The following is an 18,424-nucleotide window of genomic DNA, read 5'->3' on the forward strand; positions in this document are numbered from 1 at the left end:
AGCACCAATTTTGTTGGGAGCATACAGGATAAACAGAGCCTCTGTTTTCCTAATCTGAGCCGTTCTGGCGACAAAATTTTTTAAAGCTCTGACTTAATCGAGAGACTTCGAATCAGCCAAGGCTTCAGTAGCCACAGGCACCACAATAGGTTGGTTCATGTGAAACGAAGAAACCACCTTTGGCAGAAATTGCTGACGAGTTCTCAATTCCGCTCTATCCACATGGAAGATCAAATAGGGTCTCTTGTGAGACAAAGCCGCTAATTCCGACACCCACCTTGCGGACGCCATGGCCAAAAGCATGACCACTTTCCAAGTCAGAAATTTTAACTCAACCTTTCGTAAAGGTTCAAACCAGTGTGACATAAGAAACTGCAACACCACGTTAAGGTCCCATGGTGCCACTGGGGGCACAAATGTAGGTTGGATGTGCAGCACTCCTTTCACGAAAGTCTGAACCTCTGGAAGGGCGGCCAATTCTTTTTGAAAGAAAATTGATAAGGCCGAAATCTGCACTTTAATGGAGCCTAACTTTAGGCCTGCATCCACACCTGCTTGCAAAAAATTGAGAAAACGACCCAGCTGAAATTCTTCCGTAGGAGTCTTCTTGGATTCACACCAAGACACATATTTTCTCCAAATACGGTGATAATGCTTCGCCGTTACTTCCTTTCTAGCTTTAAGTAGAGTGGGGATGACTTCACCGGGATTACCCTTTCGAGCTAGGATTTGGCGTTCAACCGCCACGCCGTGAAATGCAACCACGGTAAGTCTTGGAATACGCACAGCCCTTGCTGTAACAGGTCCTCTCTTAGAGGAAGAGGCCAGGGATCTCCTATGAGTAATTCCTGAAGATCCGGATACTAGTGATGAGCGGGTTCGGTTCCTCGGAATCCGAACCCCCCCGAACTTCACCCTTTTTACACGGGTCCGAGGCAGACTCGGATCCTCCCGCCTTGCTCGGTTAACCCGAGCGCGCCCGAACGTCATCATCCCGCTGTCGGATTCTCGCAAGATTCGGATTCTATATAAGGAGTCGCGCGTCGCCGCCATTTTTCATTCGTGCATTGGAAATGATAGTGAGAGGACGTGGCTGGCGTCCTCTCACTTTGTTTCAGGGGGCTGCAGTGCAAATATCTTTATTCTTATTATCTAATATATTTTCACACAATTAGCAGCCTTATACATAGCCACAGTAGTGTTCCTTACACACAATGTCTCCAGTATAGTGCCAGATACACATAATGTGCAGTGCCAGATAGACATGACATGCCCCCCAGCAGTGCCAGCTACACATGACATGCCCCGCAGCAGTGCCAGCTAGACATGACATGCCCCGCATCAGTGCCAGCTACACATGACATGCCCCGCAGCAGTGCCAGCTAGACATGACATGCCCCGCAGCAGTGCCAGCTACACATGACATGCCCCGCAGCAGTGCCAGCTACACATGACATGCCCCCCAGCAGTGCCAGCTACACATGATAGTGTTCACTTTTTAGGGCATGGTGCTGATCACAGGGAGGGCACATTTTTAAGTTAGGAGGGCAAAATTATGTACATACTGCTTGTTGATCCCATACCTATATGCCAAAGCAAGGACAGTGCGCGCCGAAGGCGCGCAGCAAAAATTAAGGGGAGTTACTTTGTGGGGAAGGTACGTGGCCACATAATAGTGGCAATTTGCATTACACCACACAGTAGTGCAGCTAATACACACTGCACCAGGTAGAACCTCCTATACACTTTGCGCCAGGCACAGCACTGAGACACATTGCACCAGGGAGAGCACTGAGACACATTGCCTAGCCACAGACGCCTAGCGGGAACACTACATGACATGCCCCCCAGCAGTGCCAGCTACACTGGACATGCTCCCCAGCAGTGCCAGCTACACGTGACATGCCCCCCAGCAGTGCCAGCTACACGTGACATGCCCCCCCAGCAGTGCCAGCTACACGTGACATGCCCCCCCAGCAGTGCCAGCTACACGTGACATGCCCCCCCAGCAGTGCCAGCTACATAAATGGCCACACAGTGCCAGATATGCACCCACAGTTCAGATACATAAATGCACCCAAAGTGCCAGATACATAAATGCCCCCACAGTGCAGATATGCCCCCCACAGTGCCAGATACATAAGTGCCCGCACAGTGCCAGATACATAAGTGCCCACACAGTGCCAGATACATAAGTGCCCACAGTGCCAGATATGTCCCCACAGTGCCAGATATAAAAATGCCCACACAGTGCCAGATATGTCCCCACAGTGCCAGATATAAAAATGCCCCCACAGTGCCAGATATGCCCCCACAGGGCCAGATACATAAATGCCCCCAGTGCCAGATACATAAATGCCCCCAGTGCCAGATGCTTAAATGCCCCCAGTGCCAGATGCATAAGTGCCCACACAGTGCCAGATGCATTATTGCCCCCCACAGTGTCAGATACATTAATGCCCCCCACAGTGCCAGATATGCCCCTGCAGTGCCAGATACATTAATGCCCCCCACAGTGCCTGATACATTAATGCCCCCACAGTGCCAGATACATTAATGCCCCCCACAGTGCCAGATACATTAATGCCCCCCACAGTGCCAGATACATTATTGCCCCCGTGCCAGATATGCCCCCAGTGCCAGATATGCCCCCACAGTGCCAGATACATTAATGCCCCCAGTGCCAGATATGCCCCCACAGTGATAGATACATTAATGCCCCCAGTGCCAGATATTCACCCACAGTGCCAGATACATTAATGCCCCCACAGTGCAGATATGCCCCCACAGTGCAAGATACATAAACGCCCCCAGTGCCAGATAAATAAATGCCCCCAGTGCCAGATATGCTCCTACAGTGCCAGATAAATAAATGCCCCCATAGCGCCTGATAAATAAATGCCCCCACAGTGCCTGATAAATAAATGCCCGCACAGTGCTAGATAAATGAATGCCCCCACAGTGCAGATATGACCCCACAGTGCAGCCCCCACATAATGCCATCCATAAATGCCCCCAATACCTGCTGCGCTGGGAGGGGGAGGAGTGCTGCTGTCTGAGGGAGCAGGGCGCAGGGCCGCGGGCGGTGTGGCGGCAGTGCAGGTGGTGTGCGCTATGTGCGCTGCGCTGGCGTCTGACAGCGCGTAAGCACACAATAGTTTAAGGCCTGGCAGCGCAGCACAGGGCCGGCTCCAGGAACGAAAATGGCGGCGCCAGCGCGTGGCGCCCATTAAGGGTGGCGCCCCGCGCGGCCGCTCAATTCGAACGTGCCTGGAGCCGGCCCTGATTGTGGGGACTGGGGACCAGCAGTATTATATAGGAGGAGTACAGTGCAGAGTTTTGCTGACCAGTGACCACCAGTATTATACGTTCTCTGCCTGAAAAACGCTCCATATCTGTGCTCAGTGTGCTGCATATATCTGTGCTCACACTGCTTTATTGTGGGGACTGGGGACCAGCAGTATTATATAGGAGGAGTACAGTGCAGAGTTTTGCTGACCAGTGACCACCAGTATTATACGTTCTCTGTCTGAAAAACGCTCCATATCTGTGCTGCATTGTAGTATATAGTAGGAGTACAGTGCATAATTTTGCTGACCACCAGTATATAATATATAGGAGTACGGTACAGAAGGCCACTGCTCTACCTACCTCTGTGTCGTCAAGTATACTATCCATCCATACCTGTGGTGCATTTCAGTTTTGCACAGTTTGCTGACCACCAGTGTCACAACTGAGGGCCTGAGCTGACGGGAGGCAGCCTCAGTTGTAGGGGCTGAGGTGTAAAGGAACCTGGGAGGTTGTATCAGACCCCTAGACATGTAAGTTACATGTAGAAGAATTGCCCGAAGGCGTGACCACGACAACCAGGATATAAGTCAATGATGTTTATTTTGACAAAACTCCATGCATCACAGTAGCAGTAAAAAGAAATATAAAATCAGCAGAGAAATAATACAGTTCCTGGGTACTACAGGGTGGCAAGGGCCACAGGGCACTGATAGTATGAAGCAGTTCTTAATATCTTCTAGTTGGAAAGTCCTTACCATGCTCAACTGTAGCAATGAAGATAGCCCAGGATTGTACCAGCTGGTGTTCCAGGGAAAGCTGGGCTGCTGTAGATAAAATAGCTGCTGTGGGTACTGGTTGGAACCAGACAGTTGTTGGCACGGAGTGGATTCTGGCTGGAACCAGTTAAATAATAAATGAAGCTTGAGAGCGATGAAATATGAATGAAATATGGAGCTTGAGAGCGGAGAAATAATAATACCGGTGGAGAGAAGTAATCTGCAGAAATGACACCGGCCCTTTAAGAAAAGCTGTACTCTACTGCAAGCTTGGCTGGAAGCAGGTAATTTTGTAACTGGAAACAGATGAATCCCAGCACACTGGAAAGTCAGGCTGCACCGCAGATGATGATCAGAAGCGGGTCTCTTCAGTGGAGGTTTGGAGATGGTAACTGGAACCTGGAAAACAACCACAGGAAAGAGAGACAAACTGGAACTAGGTTTGACAACCAAAGCACTGACGCCTTCCTTGCTCAGGCACAGATTACTTATACCTGCAGCAAGGAAGGGATTGGCTAGGTAATTATGCAGATTAACAATGCAGACAGCAGATTGGTGGAAATGAACAGATGACAGAATCCAAGATGGCTGCGCCCATGCAGACACTTGGAGGGAAGTTTGGTTTGTAATCCATGTGAGAATCAAAACAGTAATGGCGGCGCCGGCCACAGGAGACAGGAGACGCCAGACTGACAAGCGCACATTTAACCACGCAGGCACAGCGGAGGCCGCGGCTGATGTAAACACCATTCTGACATTCTGCATGTAGAAACTCAGGAACAGTGGCGGAGGCCGCGGGAGACGCCATTCCAGATGTAACATGGCGTCGCGGTGACCGCGTCTCAGAGTGACAGGAGTGGAGGCAGGAATGTGGACATCAGTATAACAGATGGGATCCGGTCCTGGAACGCTGAGCCAGCCTTAGGAGGCATCTGAAGGGTAAGTAATGGCGTCCAGATACCCGGATCGTGACAGCACCCCCCCCTTTAGGAGTGGCCCCAGGACACTTCCTTGGCTTTTGAGGAAACTTGGAATGGAATCTCCGGACCAAGGCAGGAGCATGGACATCAGAAGCATTGGTCCATGAGCATTCCTCAGGGCCGTAACCCTTCCAGTCAATAAGATACTGTAGTTGACCGTAACGGTGACGTGAGTCCAGGATCTTGGCCACTTCATACTCAACACCTCGTTGAGTTTGGACTTTCGGAGTTGGAGGAAGTGAGGAATGAAACCGATTCAGTATCAGCGGTTTCAACAGGGAAACATGGAATGTCCTGGGTATTTTTAAGAAGGGAGGTAACTGAAGTCTGTAAGCAACAGGATTGATGACTTGCTCAATTTTGAAAGGACCAATGTAGCGAGGTGCAAACTTCATACTGGGAACTCTTAACCTCAAATTCTTCGTGGATAACCATACCCGATCACCCACCTTGAGAGCAGGAACCGCTCTACGCTTCTTGTCCGCAAACTTCTTATACCTGAACGATGCCTTGAGCAGAGCTGCTCGTACACTCTTCCAGTTGTTTGCAAACTGATGCAAGGTGATATCCACTGCTGGAACAGAAGTTGCTGGGAGCGGTTGGAATTCAGGGACTTTAGGGTGGAATCCAAAGTTGGTGAAGAATGGTGTTGAAGAAGATGAGGAATGATACTGATTGTTATGACAGAACTCGGCCCAGGGAAGTAATTGAACCCAGTCATCTTGAGAGGAAGACACATAGATGCGGAGGAAGGCCTCCAAGTCCTGATTCACCCTCTCAGTTTGACCATTGGTCTGAGGATGGTAAGCCGTGGAAAACTTTAGTTTGACTTGGAGGACTTGACATAAACTTCGCCAGAATTTGGCTGTGAATTGAACTCCTCGATCTGAGATAATTTCTTCAGGCAGACCGTGGAGTCGGAAGATCTCTTGTATGAACACTTGAGCCAACTTGGAAGCTGACGGAAGACCGGTGAGAGGAATGAAGTGTGCCATCTTGGTGAACCGGTCAACTACCACCCAGATGGTATTGAACTTGTTGCACATGGGTAAGTCTGTAATGAAATCCATCGACAAATGGGTCCATGGTCGACAGGGAACGGATAGTGGAACCAGTTGCCCCGCAGGCGACTGGCGGGATACTTTATGTTGGGCACACTTTGGGCAAGATGCAATAAACTCCATGACGTCCTTTCTCAGAGTTGGCCACCAATAGGACCTAGAGATAAACTCCAGGGTTTTTTGGATACCTGTATGTCCGGCAAAACGGGAAGCATGGGCCCAATGCATGAGCTTCTTCCTCAGTACCGGCTTCACAAAACTTTTCCCTAGTGGAGGCGTAGAGTCCATCCCTACCGTGGAGAATGCCAACAGATTGATAATAGGATGCTTGTCTGAAGACTCTGACTCATTTTCTTGCTCCCATGAGCGGGAAAGGGCATCGGCCTTGCGATTCTGAGAGCCTGGACAGAACTGGAGTTTAAAGTCGAACCTGGAAAAGAAAAGTGCCCATCTGGCCTGACGAGGGTTGAGACATTGTGCGCCTTTCAGATATAAAAGGTTATTGTGGTCTGTAAGTATGGTGATTGAATGAGAAGCTCCCTCCAACAGATATCTCCACTCCTCCAGAGCAAGTTTGATGGCTAGCAACTCCTGGTCACCAATGGCATAGTTGCGCTCAGCTGGGGAGAACTTCCGGGAGAAGAAACTGCAAGGGTGTAAATGACCATCTTTAGCCCTCTGAGATAACACCGCTCCTACTCCAACGGAGGAGGCATCCACCTCTAAGATGAAAGGGGAGTCGATGTCGGGCTGTTTCAGAACTGGTGCAGAGATGAACCGTTGTTTTAAAAGATGAAAAGCTTGCTTAGCTTCTTCAGACCACTTGGATGGGTTAGCACCCTTCTTAGTTAATGCAGTAATAGGCGCCACAATGGTGGAAAAGTCTTGTATAAACTTTCTGTAATAATTGGCGAACCCTAAGAACCTCTGGACCCCTTTTAGGGTTAAGGGTATCGGCCAATTCTGGATTGCTTGTAGTTTCTCAGGATCCATCTCTAGTCCGGAACCGGACACAATGTAACCTAGAAACGGAATGGACTTGACTTCAAAGACGCATTTCTCTAGTTTGCAATAGAGATGATTGACACGGAGACGGGACAGAACCTCTTTTACCCAAAAACTATGTTCCTCTAAATTGTTGGCAAAAATGAGGATATCATCTAGATAGACCACGACATGGCGGTATAAAATGTCTCTGAAGATCTCATTGACAAAATGCTGGAAGACAGCTGGAGCATTGCTCAATCCGAAGGGCATGACGAGGTACTCATAATGTCCGTCACGGGTGTTAAAGGCGGTCTTCCACTCGTCACCCTCACGGATCCGGATGAGATTGTATGCACCTCTCAAGTCCAGCTTTGAGAAGATGGTAGCTCCGCTAACTCTATCAAAGAGCTCAGTAATCAGGGGTAGAGGATAGCGGTTCTTGATGGTAATGTCGTTCAGACCTCTGTAGTCGATGCACGGCCGCAGACCACCATCTTTTTTCTTTACGAAAAAGAAGCCTGCGCCGGCTGGAGAAGAGGAAGGTCGAATGAACCCCTTTGCTAGGTTCTCTTTAATGTATTCCTCCATAGAATGCGTCTCAGGCAGAGACAACGGGTAAGTTCGGCCTCGAGGTGGAGCCTTCCCTGGAACGAGATAAATCGGGCAGTCCCATTCTCTATGAGGAGGAAGGATATCAGCAGAAGCTTTACTGAACACATCCGTGAAATCTTGATATGGAGGAGGTGGAACATCAGACGACCTGGGGGAAGAAGAACAGACAGGCAATACTTTAAACAAACATGTCTCAGCACAGGAGGGACCCCATGCCAGAATCTGCGTAGTCGTCCAATCAATAGATGGATTGTGAAGACGGAGCCATGGAAGGCCCAGGACCACAGGATGTGTGGCTCTTGGAATCACTAAAAAAGAAATAAATTCAGAATGAAGAACTCCCACTCTCAGACGAACTGGTAGAGTCCTTAGAGAAATAACTGCATCAAAAATCTTGCTGCCATCCACGGCAGTTAAGGAGATGGACGAAGGAAGTCTCTCGGTGGGTAGGGACCACCGTTTAACATAGGCTTCGGTAATAAAGTTCCCAGCTGCTCCGGAATCAAGGAGGGCAATGACGTTCCGGTAACGTTGAGCAATTTGGAGCGAGACTGGGAGATTACAATCATGAGGAGATGGAGAGGAGATCATTACTCCTAGCCGGCCCTCTCCTTGGCGAGCTAGGATTTGGAGTTTCCCGGACGTTTGGGACAGGCATTGATGGAGTGAGACGGAGCTGCACAGTAAAGACAAAGAGACTCAGAGAGACGTCTTCGGCGCTCAGCAAGAGTTAGACGGGAACGGACAATTTGCATGGGCTCGTCTTTAGATGGTGACAGTTGGCGAGGAGGAGGAGCAGAAGATTTTGGAGCAGATGATCTTCCACGCTCAGTTGCTCTTTCTCTGAAACGTAAATCAACTTTCGTGCAGAGTGAGATTAGCTCATCTAACTTGGAAGGTAAGTCTCCGGTAGCTAACTCATCCTTAATACGCTCAGATAAGCCATGCCAGAATGCAGCATACAGGGCCTCGTCGTTCCATGCCAGTTCGGATGCCAGGATCTGGAACTGTATAAGATATTGTCCTACAGTACGTGATCCCTGGCGTAAACGAAGAATCTCAGATGAAGCTGAAGTTACCCGGCCTGGCTCGTCAAAGATACGCCTGAATGTTGACACAAATGCAGTGTAGGAGGATAGCAGGGTGTCGGACCTCTCCCATAACGGTGATGCCCAATCAAGGGCTGAGCCACTGAGAAGAGAGATAATGTAGGCAATTTTTGTACGGTCACTGGGAAAATTGCCAGGTTGTAGCTCAAACTGAATCTCACACTGGTTGAGAAATCCCCTGCAGAATCTTGGAGATCCGTCAAATTTTGCTGGTGTTGGAAGATGAAGACGTGGAGCAGAAATGGGTAAGGTGGGTGGGGTTATAGCTGGAGTCACTGTGGTTGACGCACCGGACGCGCCTGATCCACGGAGGGTTGTCTGAATCCCATCCAGCCGAGTAGAGAGATCCTGGAGACAGCGGATGATGTGGCCCTGTGCAGCCTCCTGATGTTCAAGTCGGGCTGCCAGTTCTTGCATCGGCCTGGCCGCTTGATCCTGGTCTCCGGCTGGATTCATATGGTCAGTGCTTACTGTCACAACTGAGGGCCTGAGCTGACGGGAGGCAGCCTCAGTTGTAGGGGCTGAGGTGTAAAGGAACCTGGGAGGTTGTATCAGACCCCTAGACATGTAAGTTACATGTAGAAGAATTGCCCGAAGGCGTGACCACGACAACCAGGATAAAAGTCAATGATGTTTATTTTGACAAAACTCCATGCATCACAGTAGCAGTAAAAAGAAACATAAAATCAGCAGAGAAATAATACAGTTCCTGGGTACTACAGGGTGGCAAGAGCCACAGGGCACTGATAGTATGAAGCAGTTCTTAATATCTTCTAGTTGGAAAGTCCTTACCAGGCTCAACTGTAGCAATGAAGATAGCCCAGGATTGTACCAGCTGGTGTTCCAGGGAAAGCTGGGCTGCTGTAGATAAAATAGCTGCTGTGGGTACTGGTTGGAACCAGACAGATGTTGGCACGGAGTGGATTCTGGCTGGAACCAGTTAAATAATAAATGAAGCTTGAGAGCGATGAAATATGAATGAAATATGGAGCTTGAGAGCGGAGAAATAATAATACCGGTGGAGAGAAGTAATCTGCAGAAATGACACCGGCCCTTTAAGAAAAGCTGTACTCTGCTGCAAGCTTGGCTGGAAGCAGGTAATTTTGTAACTGGAAACAGATGAATCCCAGCACACTGGAAAGTCAGGCTGCACCGCAGATGATGATCAGAAGCGGGTCTCTTCAGTGGAGGTTTGGAGATGGTAACTGGAACCTGGAAAACAACCACAGGAAAGAGAGACAAACTGGAACTAGGTTTGACAACCAAAGCACTGACGCCTTCCTTGCTCAGGCACAGATTACTTATACCTGCAGCAAGGAAGGGATTGGCTAGGCAATTATGCAGATTAACAATGCAGACAGCAGATTGGTGGAAATGAACAGATGACAGAATCCAAGATGGCTGCGCCCATGCAGACACTTGGAGGGAAGTTTGGTTTGTAATCCATGTGAGAATCAAAACAGTAATGGCGGCGCCGGCCACAGGAGACAGGAGACGCCAGACTGACAAGCGCACATTTAACCACGCAGGCACAGCGGAGGCCGCGGCTGATGTAAACACCATTCTGACATTCTGCATGTAGAAACTCAGGAACAGTGGCGGAGGCCGCGGGAGACGCCATTCCAGATGTAACATGGCGCCGCGGTGACCGCGTCTCAGAGTGACAGGAGTGGAGGCAGGAATGTGGACATCAGTATAACAGATGGGATCCGGTCCTGGAACGCTGAGCCAGCCTTAGGAGGCATCTGAAGGGTAAGTAATGGCGTCCAGATACCCGGATCGTGACAACCAGTATATAATACATAGCAGTACGGTACAGTAGGCCACTGCTCTACCTACCTCTGTGTCGTCAAGTATACTATCCATCCATACCTGTGGTGCATTTCAGTTTTGCACAGTTTGCTGACCACCAGTATATAATATATAGCAGTACGGTACAGTAGGCCACTGCTCTACCTACCTCTGTGTCGTCAAGTATACTATCCATCCATACCTGTGGTGCATTTCAGTTGTGCGCAGTATATATAGTAGTAGGCCATTGCTATTGATACTGGCATATAATTCCACACATTAAAAAATGGAGAACAAAAATGTGGAGGGTAAAATAGGGAAAGATCAAGATCCACTTCCACCTCGTGCTGAAGCTGCTGAAACTAGTCATGGCCGAGATGATGAAATGCCATCAACGTCGTCTGCCAAGGCCGATGCCCAATGTCATAGTAGAGAGCATGTAAAATCCAAAACACAAAAGTTCAGTAAAATGACCCAAAAATCAAAATTAAAAGCGTCTGAGGAGCAGCATAAACTTGCCAATATGCCATTTACGACACGGAGTGGCAAGGAACGGCTGAGGCCCTGGCCTATGTTCATGGCTAGTGGTTCAGCTTCACATGAGGATGGAAGCACTCATCCTCTCGCTAGAAAAATGAAAAGACTTAAGCTGGCAAAAGCACAGCAAAGAACTGTGCGTTTTTCTAAATCACAAATCCCCAAGGAGAGTCCAATTGTGTCGGCTGCGATGCCTGACCTTCCCAACACTGGACGGGAAGAGGTGGCGCCTTCCACCATTTGCACGCCCCCCTGCAAGTGCTGGAAGGAGCACCCGCAGTCCAGTTCCTGATAGTCAAATTGAAGATGTCACTGTTGAAGTACACCAGGATGAGGATATGGGTGTTGCTGGCGCTGAGGAGGAAATTGACAAGGAGGATTCTGATGGTGAGGTGGTTTGTTTAAGTCAGGCACCCAGGGAGACACCTGTTGTCCATGGGACGAATATGGCCATTGACATGCCTGGTCAAATTACAAAAAAAAAATCACCTCTTCGGTGTGGAATTATTTTAACACAAATGCGGACAATAGGTGTCAAGCCGTGTGTTGCCTTTGTCAAGCTGTAATAAGTAGGGGTATGGACGTTAACCACCTCGGAACATCCTCCCTTATACGTCACCTGCAGCGCATTCATCATAAGTCAGGGACAAGTTCAAAAACTTTGGATGACAGCGGAAGCAGTCCACTGACCACTAAATCCCTTCCTCTTGTAACCAAGCTCCTGCAAACCACACCACCAACTCCCTCAGTGTCAATTTCCTCCTTACACAGGAAAGCCAATAGTCCTGCAGGCCTGTCACTGTCAAGTCCTCTCCTGCCTGGGATTCCTCCGATGCATCCTTGAGTGTAACGCCTAATGCTGCTGGCGCTGCTGTTGTTGCTGCTGGGAGTCGATCGTCATCCCAGAGGGGAAGTCGGAAGACCACTTGTACTACTTCCAGTAAGCAATTGACTGTCTAACAGTCCTTTGCGAGGAAGATGAAATATCACAGCAGTCATCCTGCTGCAAAGCGGAAAACTCAGGCTTTGGCAGCCTGGGCGGTGAGAAACGTGTTTCCGTTATCCACCGTTAATTCACAGGCAACTACAGACTTGATTGAGGTACTGTGCCCCGGTACCAAATACCATCTAGGTTCCATTCCTCTAGGCAGGCGATACCGAAAATGTACACAGACCTCAGAAAAAGAGTCGCCAGTGTCCTAAAAAGTGCAGTTGTACCCAATGTCCACTTAACCACGGACATGTGGACAAGTGGAGCAGGGCAGACTCAGGACTATATGACTGTGACAGCCCACTGGGTAGATGTATTGCCTCCCGCAGCAAGAACAGCAGCGGCGGCACCAGTAGCAGCATCTTGCAAACGCCAACTCGTTCCTAGGCAGGCTACGCTTTGTATCACCGCTTTCCAGAAGAGGCACACAGCTGACAACCTCTTACGGAAACTGAGGAACATCATTGCAGAATGGCTTACCCCAAATAGACTCTCCTGGGGATTTGTGACATCGGACAACGCCAGCAATATTGTGCGTGCATTACATCTGGGCAAATTCCAGCACGTCCCATGTTTTGCACATACATTGAATTTGGTGGTGCAGAATTATTTAAAAAATGACAGGGGCATGCAAGAGATGCTGTCGGTGGCCCGAAGAATTGCGGGCCACTTTCGGCATTCAACCACCGCGTGCCGAAGACTGGAGCACCAGCAAACAGTCCTGAACCTGCCCTGCCATCATCTGAAGCAAGAGGTGGTAACGAGGTGGAATTCAACCCTCTATATGCTTCAGAGGATGGAGGAGCAGCAAAAGGCCATTCAAGCCTATACATCTGCCTACGATATAGGCAAAGGAGGGGGAATGCACCTGACTCAAGCGCAGTGGAGAATGATTTCAACGTTGTGCAAGGTTCTGCAACCCTTTGAACTTGCCACACGTGAAGTCAGTTCAGACACTGCCAGCCTGAGTCAGGTCATTCCCCTCATCAGGCTTTTGCAGAAGAAGCTGGAGACATTGAAGGAGGAGCTAAAACAGAGCGATTCCGCTAGGCATGTGGGACTTGTGGATGGAGCCCTTAATTCGCTTAACCAGGATTCACGGGTGGTCAATCTGTTGAAATCAGAGCACTACATTTTGGCCACCGTGCTCGATCCTAGATTTAAAACCTACGTTGTATCTCTCTTTCCGGCAGACACAAGTCTGCAGAGGTTCAAAGACCTGCTGGTGAGAAAATTGTCAAGTCAAGCGGAACGTGACCCGTCAACAGCTCCTCCTTCACATTCTCCCGCAACTGGGGGTGCGAGGAAAAGGCTAAGAATTCCGAGCCCACCTGCTGGCGGTGATGCAGGGCAGTCTGGAGCGAGTGCTGACATCTGGTCCGGACTGAAGGACCTGCCAACGATTACTGACATGTCGTCTACTGTCACTGCATATGATTCTCTCACCATTGAAAGAATGGTGGAGGATTATATGAGTGACCGCATCCAAGTAGGCACGTCAGACAGTCCGTACGTATACTGGCAGGAAAAAGAGGCAATTTGGAGGCCCTTGCAGAAACTGGCTTTATTTTACCTAAGTTGCCCACCCTCCAGTGTGTACTCCGAAAGAGTGTTTAGTGCAGCCGCTCACCTTGTCAGCAATCGGCGTACGAGGTTACTTCCAGAAAATGTGGAGAAGATGATGTTCATCAAAATGAATTATAATCAATTCCTCCGTGGAGACATTCACTAGCAATTGCATCCAGAAAGTACACAGGGACCTGAGATGGTGGATTCCAGTGGGGACGAATTAATAATCTGTGAGGAGGGGGATGTACACAGTGAAAGGGGCAAGGAATCGGACGATGAGGAGGAGGTGGACATCTTGCCTCTGTAGAGCCAGTTTGTGCAAGGAGAGATTGATTGCTTCTTTTTTGGTGGGGGCCCAAACCAACCAGGCATTTCAGTCACAGTTGTGTGGCAGACCCTGTCGCTGAAATGATGGGTTTGTTAAAGTTTGCATGTCCTGTTTATACAACATAAGGGTGGGTGGGAGGGCCCAAGGACAATTCCATCTTGCACCTCTTTTTTCTTTCATTTTTCTTTGCATCAGGGAGGTCATTCCGAGTTGTTCGCTCGCAAGGCGATTTTAGCAGAGTTGCTCACGCTAAGCCGCCGCCTACTGGGAGTGAATCTTAGCACCTTAAAATTGCGAACGACGTATTCGCAATATTGCGATTACACACCTCGTAGCAGTTTCTGAGTAGCTTCAGACTTACTCGGCATCTGCGATCAGTTCAGTGCTTGTCGTTCCTGGTTTGACGTCACAAACACACCCAGCGTTCGCCCAGACACTCCTCCGTTTCTCCAGCCACTCCTGCGTTTTTTCCGGAAACGGTAGCGTTTTTCCCACACGCCCATAAAACGGCCTGTTTCCGCCCAGTAACACCCATTTCCTGTCAATCACATTACGATCGCCTGAGCGAAGAAAAAGCCGTGAGTAAAAATCCTAACTTCATAGCAAATTTACTTGGCGCAGTCGCAGTGCGGACATTGCGCATGCGCACTAAGCGGAAAATCGCTGCGATGCGATGAAATTTACCGAGCGAACAACTCGGAATGAGGGCCCATGTGCTGTTTGGGGACTATTTTTTTGAAGTGCCATCCTGCCTGACACTGCAGTGCCACTCCTAGATGGGCCAGGTGTTTGTGTCGGCCACTTGTGTCGCTTAGCTTAGCCATCCAGTGACCTTGGTGCACCTCTTTTTTCTTTGCATCATGTGCTGTTTGGGGACTATTTTTTTGAAGTGCCATCCTGTCTGACACTGCAGTGCCACTCCTAGATGGGCCAGGTGTTTGTGTCGGCCACTTGTGTCGCTTAGCTTAGTCACACAGCTACCTCATTGCGCCTCTTTTTTTCTTTGCATCATGTGCTGTTTGGGGACTATTTTTTTTTCTTTTAATTCTTTATATTTTTTTGAAGTGCCATCCTGTCTGACACTGCAGTGCCACTCCTAGATGGGCCAGGTGTTTGTGTCGGCCACTTGGGTCGCTTAGCTTAGTCATCCAGCGACCTCGGTGCAAATTTTAGGACTAAAAATAATATTGTGAGGTGTGAGGAGTTCAGAATAGACTGAAAATGAGTGGAAATTATGGTTATTGAGGTTAATAATACTATGGGATCAAAATGACCCCCGAATTCTATGATTTAAGCTGTTTTTGAGGGGTTTTTGTAAAAAAACACCCGAATCCAAAACACACACCGAATCCGACAAAAAAATTTCAGGGAGGTTTTGCCAAAACGCGTCCGAATCCAAAACACGGCCGCGGAACCGAATCCAAAACCAAAACACAAAACCCGAAAAATGTCCGGTGCACATCACTACCGGATACCAGGCCCTCCGTGGCCAATCTGGAACAATGAGTATCGCCTGAACCCTTGTTCTTCTTATGATCCTTATCACCTTTGGAATGAGTAAAAGTGGAGGGAACACATATACCGACTGAAACACCCACGGTGTCACCAGGGCATCCACTGCACTGGCTTGAGGGTCCCTCGACCTGGAACAATATCTCTGAAGCTTCTTGTTGAGTCGAGACGCCATCATGTCTATTTGAGGAATTCCCCAATGATTTGTCACTTCTGCAAAGACTGATGAAGACCCCACTCTCCTGGATGGAGATTGTGTCTGCTGAGGAAGTCTGCTTCCCAGTTGTCTAAGCCCGGAATGAAGACCGCTGACAGAGCGCTTGCATGTTTTACCACCCAGCGGAGAACTTTTGTGGCCTCCGCCATCGCCGCTCTGCTCTTTGTTCCACCATGGCGGTTTATGTACGCCACTGATGTTATGTTGTCCGACTGTTATGCACACCAGTGCCAGCAGGAATGTACTGGTGTCTGAACGGTGAGGGATGCAAAACAAATGAACTCACAGACAGACTGGGGAATATGACATTACATACACAGAAGGTGATAGGTTAACAAAATAAACACAAAGTGAACAGAGAAGCCCAAAGGCTAAGAAACTGGGTGTCTCCCTAGTATTAGGAATGCTCAGATGGAAAGAAGCGAGATGTAGTGATTTAATACGTAGAGAACCCGAAATGCTGTTGTTAAGGGCAACAGCAAAACCCTAAAGGGTTACCAACGGGTGTGGCAGTAAACTCCTTGGTCAGAGATGGAATAATAGACACAAGGTGAGTCTCCACAATCCTAGTCCTCACTTGCAGTGCACTGGTTCAGCTTACTGCCACTAAACTGACACCTGAACACCTTGCACAGTGAGAAAGGATTTTGGCAGGCAAGTCTGAGAATACAGCCGCAAACTTGCTAGGTTCACAGAGTAGCAAAAGAACCCCAGCAGGTTAAACGACTGACTCCAGTCTTACTGCTAGGTCTGGATTGGCAGAGTGTAATACCAAATCCCAAGGCCTATTTGCAGTAAGCAACAAACAAATACAAAGTTTACACAGTACTAGCTAGCTTTCAGGAACTGACTAACCAACAAAGATTCAGCAGCATCTGCCTAACCTGAGAAGAGGGTTTATATAGCAGGTGCTGTCCACGCCCCACTCAGACCTCACACACTGTGAGCACAAAAACCAGCACCAGATCCCCTGTCGTGCACAGAGCCTGTAACCACTGCACAGCAAAAGACCCGAACCGGAGTATCAGCTACGCTCAGGTTACTCCGCTAGCACTTGTCTCCCGGTTGCCATGACGACGTGGCAGCACAGAGCAGGAGACCCTAACACCGACTGAATCAGGACGGGCAGACCGCGAAGAAGATGTTCTGCTTGTAGAAGGCCGTTGTAGATGGCTCTTAATTCCAGAATGTTTATGTGCAGACAAGCTTCCTGGCTTGACCATTTTCCCTGGAAATTTTCCCCCTGTGTGACTGCTCCCCAGCCTCGGAGACATGCATCCGTGGTCACAAGGACCCAATCCTGGATCTCGAACCTGCGTCCCTCTAGGAGGTGAGAACTTTGGAGCCACCACAGGAGAGATACTCTGGTCCTGGAAGATAGGCTTATTTTCTGGTGCATGTGCAGGTGAGACCCGGACCACTTGTCCAACAGGTCCCACTGAAACATCCTGGCATGGAACCTGCCAAACGGAATGGCTTCGTAGGCTGCCACCATCTTCCCCAGCAACCGAGTGCATTGATGAATCAACACTCTTGCCGGTTTCAGAATCTCCTTGACCATGTTCTGGATTTCCAGAGCTTTTTCCCCTGGTAGAAACATAGTCTGCAGTTCCGTATCCAGGATCATGCCCAAGAATGACAGCCATGTTGTCGGGACCAACTGTGACTTTTGCAAATTTAGGATCCAACCATGTTGTTGCAGGACTGTCAGGGAGAGCGCAACGTTTCTTAGTAACTGCTCCTTTGATCTCGCCTTTAGCAGGAGATCGTCCAACTACAGGATAATTGTGACACCCTGCTTGCGCAGGAGCACCATGATTTCCGCCATTACTTTGGTGAAAATCCTCGGAGCCGTGGAAAGACCAAACGGCAACGTCTGAAATTGGTAATGACAATCCTGAACAGCAAACCTCAGGTAAGCTTGATGTGGAGGATATATTGGGACATGTAAGTAGGCATCTTTGATGTCGACTGACGCCATAAAATCCCCCCCTTCCAGACTGGAGATCACTGCTCGGAGAGATTCCATCTTGAATTTGAATCTTTTCAGATATAAATTGAGGGATTTTAAGTTCAGAATCGGTCTGACCGAGCCATCCGGCTTCGGGACCACGAACAGGCTTGAATAAAAGCCTTCCCCCCGTTGTGACGAGGGGACCGTGACAATAACTTGCTGCAGACACAGCTTTTGTATCGCAGCGCATACTACTTCCCTTTCCGGAAAAGAAGCTGGTAAGGCAGATTTGAAAAATCGGTGAGGGGGCACGTCTTGAAACTCCAGTTTGTACCCTTGGACCACTATTTTTAGCACCCAAGGATCTAGGGCCGAACGAGCCCAGACCTGACTGAAGAGTTGAAGACGTGCCCCCACCGGTGCGGACTCCAGCAGCGGAGCCCCAGCGTCATGCAGTGTATTTGGTAGGGGCCGGGGAGGACTTCTGCTCTTGGGAGCTTGCCACAGCCGGCGACTTTTTTCCCCTTCCCCTACCTCTAGCAGCAAGGAAGGAGGACCCTCTTCCTTTTTTGAATTTATTAGACCGAAAGGACTGCATCTGATAAAGAGGCGTTTTCTTTTGTTGTGCAGGGACATATGGTAGAAAAGATGACTTACCCGCGGTAGCTGTAGGCCCTCACCAAACAAAACACCACCTTTATACGGCAGA

The sequence above is a fragment of the Pseudophryne corroboree genome, chromosome 3, assembly GCF_028390025.1.
Source record: "Pseudophryne corroboree isolate aPseCor3 chromosome 3, aPseCor3.hap2, whole genome shotgun sequence".
Classification (NCBI taxonomy): Eukaryota; Metazoa; Chordata; class Amphibia; order Anura; family Myobatrachidae; genus Pseudophryne; species Pseudophryne corroboree.